A 9470-nucleotide genomic window follows, 5' to 3' on the forward strand; every position below is an offset into this window, starting at 1 on the left:
GATCTGTTATGGAAAAACTAGTTATTAAATAGAATTAAACTTTCTGAAAGTGGGCTTAATTAACTTAATATGGGATTAAAACATACTGTTATAAAATATTATTAATAATATATTTTCTATTTTTAAGAATTTAATTATTTTATTTAGAACATTGTTGTAATTCAAAGCCAAAATGAACTAAAACTCATTAAAAAAGGTAATCAATTCAGATGAAGCGAGTTCACTGTTTTATTGAACGGATTATGTATACCTAATTGTTATTAGAATTATTATCTATATCTATAATATTATTTTTGAATTAATTAGTTAATTCTCCAACCTGAACTGCGGGTTAAATTAATCTCACGTCATATTCATTGAACGTGAAGAACCAAATATTACTGATCCAAACTAGCAAATCGGGTCTTCTGTTTATTTCATTAAATGAGCTAGTAATATATCCAATTTCCATCGTCCCCTTACGATTATTACAGAGTCCGATAAATCCCGAATAGGAAACCAAAATCGCCCATGTCCCTGGTTCTCCCGCCAGTACTAATCTCCGCCAACTCTTATTACACACGAAGCAACCGGCGTGCTCGCCAAAAAAAAACAAAAAATGATTCGTGCTTTTACCGGAAAAATATGAATATAAATAGAATTAATTTAGAGTTCGATGAAATCCGTTTTTTTTTCACATGAATTGTACAGTTTAGCTGCGCAAATATTGATGCACGCCGCTATTTAACAAGAAAACAGGACTACAATTTAATTTTTTAATCGCTATTTTCATTCTAATTTCTGCAAACATATTAGGTTGTACCGATTGTATTATTATTTACTTGATTTAATGAACATTGCTCTTGAAATTATAATGTAATAAGTCTATAGTCTATTCAAAGTTTTTTTAGTAATGCATCATGGATATTTGTGACGTCGAAATATTGCAATGTTGCCGAATTAACTCAGAGTTTTAGTCCAGTTTAGCTTTGACATACAAAAAAATTCTAATCTAAATACAATAATTGAACAAAATATTATGAAATATAATTTATGTTAACATTATAGTAAATCTAAAAACTACAGTTAATTATACAGCCACAATAATTTATAGATAAAAGTAAAAATCTCTTATCACTATTGCTTTCAAGAATTTTTCATACATCTGACAGCCGGTCGCCGTTTTATTCAAAATATTAGTTATAATTACTACATGTTATAAACCGTCAAACATTATATTAGCCCTTTGATTATTTTGATAATTTAAGTTGTTGCGAAATATATCATATTAGTTTGTTTGAAAATGCCGAAAACAATAGATATTCAGGGTCACAAATTGATTGCGGCTTTAATAGGTTATTTCGAAAAGGAACGGGATAATGGAGGCCCCATTTTGCTGATAATTTCGTTAGAGGGGTAATTATTAATGATATATTAATATTATATAATATAAGTCCCTACAATTTTTTTGAAAATGTTTTTAGCGGGTTGCTGACAGGCTAAATATTTCTGTGAATACTGTGAATAACATCGTTTACAAAATGAAGAATAATAAATTAGGTTCACCCAAGAAAACCCGTCTACATACAAAGTGGGTGACGAATCTTAACCATCTTGATAATGGCTCTATTCGAGACTAAATATACGAAATGTATAAGAACAGTAAGTACACAAACTATTTTATCGATATAAATATATTTTAATAATATTACTTCAGAGAAAATTGTCTGTCTGAAAAATATACGTAAAAGAATTAGAGACATGCAGCTTTTTGAGGGATGTAAGACATCCTTCTATACACTCTGACAGGGCATAGAGTTTAAATGGTGTTAAGATAACCCTCAGTTTAATATAACTTCCAGACATTACCTTAAAAAGAATTAAATTTTTAAAGGAATAAAATAAAACCAAGGAAGATAAACTATTTGAATTTGTGTATCTGGATGCAACTTGGATATTTCAAAATGGTTCATTATGGCACTTTTGGCAAGACAGTAACAAAAAAGTGTAGACATCAAAAATTGATGGAATAAGATTAAGGAATAAGATTGATATGTGGAAGCAAGCATTGTCCACCATAACACCTTGGGTTTGGATGCACTCGATTAGACATAGAGAATAAGTAATTAATAAATGGTGGAATTGTGAAGATGTTTCAGACAGAAATTAACAGCTTAGTGATTGAATTGGACAATGAGTGGGAAAGTGAAAGTGACTGAAGGAAACTTTCAGGATATGTGATAATGCTGTGCAATGCTAGAAATTGCTGAGACAGACATAAGAGTGGAAACAACTAAAGGTATGCACATAACTTATTGAATATAACTGTAGAAAATGGTATTGTAAGGCGTGAAAGATTTGTGTGCACAGATATGATTCCAATTGTTCAAAATTAAACATGAGCATTAGGTTACAACGTATGAGGGGAGAATGAATACTGATTGTTTTGTAGATATGGTAAATGCATTAAACAGAATTGAGTGATTAATTTTATGAAGAATGGTATACAGAGATAGTAGAAGAAGAAATAAAATATACATTGATACCAAGATGACTTGACAAGTAAACACACCATTGAAGGATACAAGAACTAAAACAACGTTCGTTGTCTTATAACCTGTAATTATTATAATTAATATTTTGAACAATTTTGCAGACGTTTGGCAATCTGACGACTATTGTAGTCTGGTTCGGTTACATGTTCGAACTTATCAGACGCCATTCTATCTCTTTTTAAATAGAATAAATGATATAAATATGCAAATATAAAACTCTAAAAGGAATTTACAATTTGCGACAGGCAATACATTAAACATATTGATAACGTGAGTTCGTAATAACGACGTCATTGTTGAAAAAAGAGACAGTGTGTTTATGTTGGACTAGAAGATGTGATTAGTCAAGTTATAGACAGAGGGATTTCGTTTACGTCAGAATGAGACTGAGCCTTCAGTATCGTTTATACTTCATTTCAATAAGTTGCCACTTCTATCTACGGTGAAAATAGTTTCACAGTAAAATAAAAGTTTATGTGAATCAAAAATAAAAACAGATTATCGAAAAAAGGACACAGTCAATGGATTGGCAATATTTCCGCAGTTACACGAATAATTCATTGGCACAGTAAAGTGGTGTAAATACTACTAACTATAATCTATTACAATTGGAAAACACCAATGCTTTGAAAAATATGTCTAATTTGTTAATTACTTATTAGAATATTAGGATATTAGGCCGCCAAGGGCAGTTAACTGACATGTCCTATTAAAATATGGACAGAAGCTTGAAGTTTAGGGTATACAGCTACCAAAGGCGGTACGATTTTATAGCCGATATTACAAATAATTTAAAATTAATTTTAATTTTAATACACATTTTAATACACCTACAGTTGTCCACATGAAATAACGACCACGTACATCCTTTTGGTCACTTTTTTAGGTTTCTGATGAAATTGATCCTTTAGGATGCCGGTTTGTATGTTAGATTGGAAGATTTGCTCTGTGAAATGTTTGGACAGAGGTGTTTCTTTTATATTAGAAAGTCTAAATATTAATATATATATATATATATATATATATATATATATATATATATATATATATATATATATATATATATATATATATATATATATATATATATATATATATATGTATATGTTCTTGCTTCAATGCTTGACCCTTTAAGAATATCCTCTTAAGAGGATTTTTCAATATTTAAATCATTTTAGGAAATATAGCTGTTTAAGTGACACGGTATCTGTAAGTAGGACTTTTTCTTTAAATGCGTTTTTCTCGAAACTATTTTTTCAAGATGGTTGACATAAAATTTCAAATTTTGATGGAATCGATTAAAATTACAATATCTTAAAAATCTTCCCTTAAAAAGCCACAATATCTAATAATCCCCTTAAGGTCCACTACACTTGTTTCGGTGATCCTTTAATTTAGGAATCTCGCATCCACAAGGAAATTTTTTTGTGAGTATTCACTTTTGTATTGTGAGAAGAGCCAGATTCACCTTTACAATTGCAAACCAACACTTGTAACGCCGCTAATATGGCGCATAATATCCATGTTGTTTTTTTTCTACTAGACGGTCTGCCTATTATTTTTAGTAGTTTTTACTCAATGTGCATTGAATGAATTTTCCTTGACCAGCTTTTATGTTAAAGCAACCGAGGATGATCATAATATAACATTTCATTAGTTTATTTAAATATTATTTAATCTATTCGTAAAATGATTTGATTTCTTCGAATCATATTCAATCATTCTTGCCAGCTGTGGGAGCATATGCCTGTAGTACTTTCAGGTAGATATTGTTACCTGGGAATTGTGGCATTGTTATTCATTCAGACACTGGTATAACGTTGGTAACATTGTTAGACAATGCTTTATTAGCTATGATTGCACTACCGTGCGTTTGCTTAACATTTTTGCCTCTTGAACAATCCCGAACCTGTCTCCAATAACAAAGAACGGATAATTGAGTTTTGTTACATGGCATTTAGTTTCACTAATACTAAGTATGTGATGTTTAAACAGTTAACATTTTGTATGACGTTATTCAGTTTTATTGGCCGTTATAATATTCTGACATTGTTTGTTGATACTTTGATACGCTTCTTTAAATCAAACTCGGTGATTATTGCATGTTGCATTCTTGGATCAATTTATTTTTAGGTTGTGCCGAAATATATGAAGCCGATTTCATATAAAGTTTCTGTAGGTAGCCCTATTGAAAGTATAAAATTATCTTGCTGCCATAAGACGTAAAACAGTAAATCACGTTTAAAATTCGATAAATAACCTGTTATCTATGTAATTAAATAATGGTCAAATATTAGAAATTAAAAAAAAAAACGTACATCAATGTATAAAACCAAAATCAGAAAACGTCTACACCCAGCTATCAGTACGCTCCGTCCCCCAATATTAATTTGATATTCTATGCGTTCTTAGATGGTTCCCTCGAGATGACCCGGGTTGGGGGGCAGTCGCCGTTAATTTCCCTCACGAACAATAACTTTGTCGTAATTAAAATTATTTGTTGCTTTTAAAAGGCGGAAGGGCCCAGCGATTTCTTAAGAACTGCCGCTGATAACAAGTCGTTTGGGCGTAAATCAAACAACAAAGACGGTTTGTCGCCGAAACGTACGCGACATCGAGAAGTTGGGCGCTGAAAATGAACTGGTTTCTATTTGTTAATTAAATTCTAGTGGAGCAACGAGCAGAAAATATTATCTTTGTTACGTTTTCGCGTAGAATAATAGAACTTTGTAGGTAATTTTAACAATTTTGTAATAATTTGTTATTTTTTAATAAAGAGCTTTTTAAGGGGCCATAATTGCATTTTATAATACTTTAATATATTTACTATTTTCTAAAAATGTATTAGTTCTATTGTAAATAATTATAAAATGTCTTTTTTCTATTTTAGGTTTTTTAATAATATAGAGTATCTTATCTAGTTTAAAGTGGGCTCTGAACCACGATCCTCGGCATTAAGCTTACCGACTGACCAGTGATCAACTTAGAAATTATCCCAGAAGACATTCGGTCTCACCCAGCCTGGTTATTGGCGTGATCGGAATGGTTATTCTTTTTCAGATTTTCAACTCTTTCAACATAACGTACATCCATATCCCAGCAGGACTAGAACCTGCGACTATCGCAAGAGTAGGAGCACCGTCCTACTGTTGTTCCTTGATCACTGCGCCAACCAAGCCGACCTATAGACTATCTACTGTATTATTTAACCAACCAACTAGTTTATCTGGACTGGACCTACTACTTAGGGTAGGCTCTGAACCACGGTCCTCGGCTTTAAACCTAGATACTGGAGAAACTAGTGAGTGGCCAATTTAGAGAACATACCAGAAGACATCCGGTCTTACCCAGACTAGTTACTTATGTGACCTGGATCATTTTCCTTGCTGAATTATTGGCGTTTGCTTCTTGAACAATAAAAATTACAAACAGTCAAAAACATAAATATAAGACCATGGCCCAGCAGAATTCGAACCCGTGACTATCGCAACAATAGGAGGACTATACAGTTGCCTTTATCCAACCAAGCCGACATTTATTCTTTCTGAATTTTTTGATAAACTAAAACTACATGGCTAAAATGTGATGATGATGCTTGGTGATTTAGTCATGTTAAGACTTTAAAAAGGCATTTATTGAGATAAATTGAAACAGTATATATTAATCAAGTTTTAACTATTTTTAACATTTTCTCATAGATCTTACAATATGGCAATATAAGTTGGTTTAGAAGCAATTATTGATACATTTTTGCACTTTATTTCCAAACCGTATGCCAGGCAAGCCCATATTGCATCGACCTGAACAACTGGTATGGTTGGTGGGTTGGCTGGATGAGGCACAAATTCCTATTCGGGTTGCAACAGTGTATCCTTTAGAACTTTGATAATATGTAGTTCATTTTGTTCATTTAGTTCATCTGCACCAACAGTTTCTGTAGTTTAGCGACAGAGCTAGTTGGTATCACGAACTTGGTCTCGCTAATCCCACCACATGTACAACAAGACTTCACCTATATCATATATTCGATTTTACTATCAACGCGAATGCCTCTTCTCGTCTAATCCACGATTTTTCGCTTATAATGTCACAGTATATCTACCTTTTATCACCACTCACTATATGTCACAGAAAACTGTTCTTTTCTATCTGACAATCAATGAATTTCATTTTATCCATTTGTGTTATAGCGATGTTCTATTAAAATCTTTCACATCACATATAAGCTTCATGGAACAGTTGAGCCATCAATTACTAAGCTGTGTGAACATTCTTTGAGAGCCTAAGCTTATTTTACGTCCAATAAGTTTCGCAATTGTCATCCAAATCATTATGAATGATCATGATATTAAAGCAGCAAATTTACATTACTACTGAATTCTCACTAATAGATATCGCCGATCGTAATGCATGCAAGCATCATATATATAATACCTAATACCCACATTTTTACCATATATTTGTCAACACACGCCATATTTACTTACCAATATATTTAACACTAGCTGTAATCAGCCACACATAAGTACGAACAAATACGTTTGGTACTGTGTATCATTGTATGTTTGTATAATATATAATTTGTTTAAAAATATTATATACTATTGAAAAATTAAATAATTGATAAGCAAGTTTTAGAATAAGTGGGAATATTGAAATTATTGTATTCAAGTGTATCATGGCATATTGTAAAGAAGCATTGCCCTATATTATATAGTATTATATTCAGTAATAATACGTTTAATATTTAGCTAATCAAAGTTATCGATAATATAATATCGATAAGTAATCGCAGTTATTTGATATCCTCGTGTAATATTGAACATATGTTATACTAGCTTACTCAGTACACGCAGTTCTGTGAGAAATTGTTTGTTATAAAACCGTGAAAGTTGGCATGAAATTGTCCTGAACTACGTCGTACACAGTTTTCAAACTTGCTAGATTATTAATGAATAAAAATAAAAAATAAAGACACGCTGCACGAGTTTCTGATATTCGAATCCTTTATACATAGAATTAATTTACAGTATTATATAGCATTCCTAGGTTTCGAATTGGTTCAGTTGTTCTAGAATGTTGTGTCTAGCAATACATTAAAAAAAGATAATTTGACTGATCGTCGAGTCTAAATCGAACATTGTGAGAGCAAATATTCTAACCGGAGAAAGATATTGCTCGATGTACACAGTATGTTTTTTATGTGATATTCTTAAAGTTGAACACGTCTGAACATTATAACATTGTTGGAGTGAATAATGAAGTAGTTATTAACCACGCGCACTTTACCTTTAACAATGCCTACTTTGAGCATATATATAAGATAAAATCTGAAAATTGCTTCTCAATAATTGTAGATAATATTGATGGATGTTATTGGGATTAAAATTGTAGAAAAATTAAGAAAATATAGAAATATTTTATAATAATATGTCCATGTCTTATATTATAAGCTGCAGAATCTGTATAATGGTCATTTAATGAACTTCAGATATCAACAGAGCTTCTGATCGATCGGCAATAATCCATATGCCACGTTCAGTGAGATCATTTATTTATCAATCAATATGTTTTCTTATGTCTGTAGTGTCGTGGTCTTTGAGCATTCTTTACAAAAACTGTTTAACCGTGGATACTTTGAAGTTTTTAAGCTCGTATCTTTCAGATTGTTCTCTGTTATCTTAATCTATATTTTCTCGACTATGATCTGGTTTAGGGCTGTCAGATATTAGGCAGCTAATAGTAGAAAATATACTAATGAGGACATAAAACAATATTGCTTTAGGGATTATATGCTCAGTGAATGGAGGTACGACGAAATAAAATGGTTGGTTACATTATGTGATCGTTATTTATTGATAAAACATAAAATATTAAGAAAATACAAATAGATAAAAGGGGGCGGCGCAGTTTACCTGAAGATGAGGCTTGGGCAGTCGGTGGTGGATGATTGAGAGGGATTTTCAGAGAGGGTTTTCAATTTGTTGAAAATATGGTTCACAAATTCGGTCGCTGGTGGGGAGTCCGTCTCTCGATGAATTTAGGAGTTTCTGATAAACAACGGTGCGCACAGGGCTTGACGGAGTATTTTGTTGTGCATTACTTGCAGCTTGCTGACCAGGCTTGGCGCAGTATAGCTGGATCAAGTGTTTGACGCGAAAAGGGCCACTGATCTCATTAAGCTATTGTAAAGCAGAGCACTTATCATTGGAGCAAGTTTGCTTCGACGGCATAGAAGAGGGTTCAGAACAGAGGAGATTCCGTAGCCTTTGGATACAGTTTTATTTACATGGGATTTCCAGATGAATCAGCGGTCAAAAATGACATCTAATTAAATTTCCTTATAGCGCAAAGGGATTGGTGTTTTTTCCACCTGGAGCTTGTGTATCCTGACATCTCTTTTTTGTGGTGAAAGGTTGAAGCTTGAATTTTTTGTGGGTTAATCTCTAATCTTCAAAATCTCAGCCATTTCATGGCTGCGGAAGGTTGACCCTGAAGCCTGTAGTGCGCCCACTCTGGAGAACGAGCACTTGAGGAAAAGGTTGTGTCATCCGCGTATTGTACGGTTTCCACATACTTTTTTATTGGAATGTCAGCCATGTAGAGGTTAAAAATAGCAGGTGCTAGTGGGGAGCCCTGGGGGACTCCGGAACTGATTATTTTGGTGCTAGAGAGGGATTTTTCCACCCTTACTTGGAAGTATCTTTCCGACAAAAATTACCTCAGGAGTATTATCAGGTCTATGGATAGGCCTGCTTTTATCGCTTTATATATTAAATCTTCCTACCAGACGTTGTCGAAGGCCTTTGGATGTCCAGGATGACAGCACAAAACATGTGTTTTCTGAGTTAATGAGTTTCTGTTTTCTGGAGTTAATGATATTTATTAATTCCGAAAGCTGTTTGTGGGTGAGGTTTTTAAGATTGAATACCAAGA

This window comes from Rhynchophorus ferrugineus, unplaced genomic scaffold (assembly GCF_030347505.1).
Source record: "Rhynchophorus ferrugineus isolate W39M unplaced genomic scaffold, kcgeb_rfMv2 rfM2, whole genome shotgun sequence".
NCBI lineage: Eukaryota > Metazoa > Arthropoda > Insecta > Coleoptera > Curculionidae > Rhynchophorus > Rhynchophorus ferrugineus.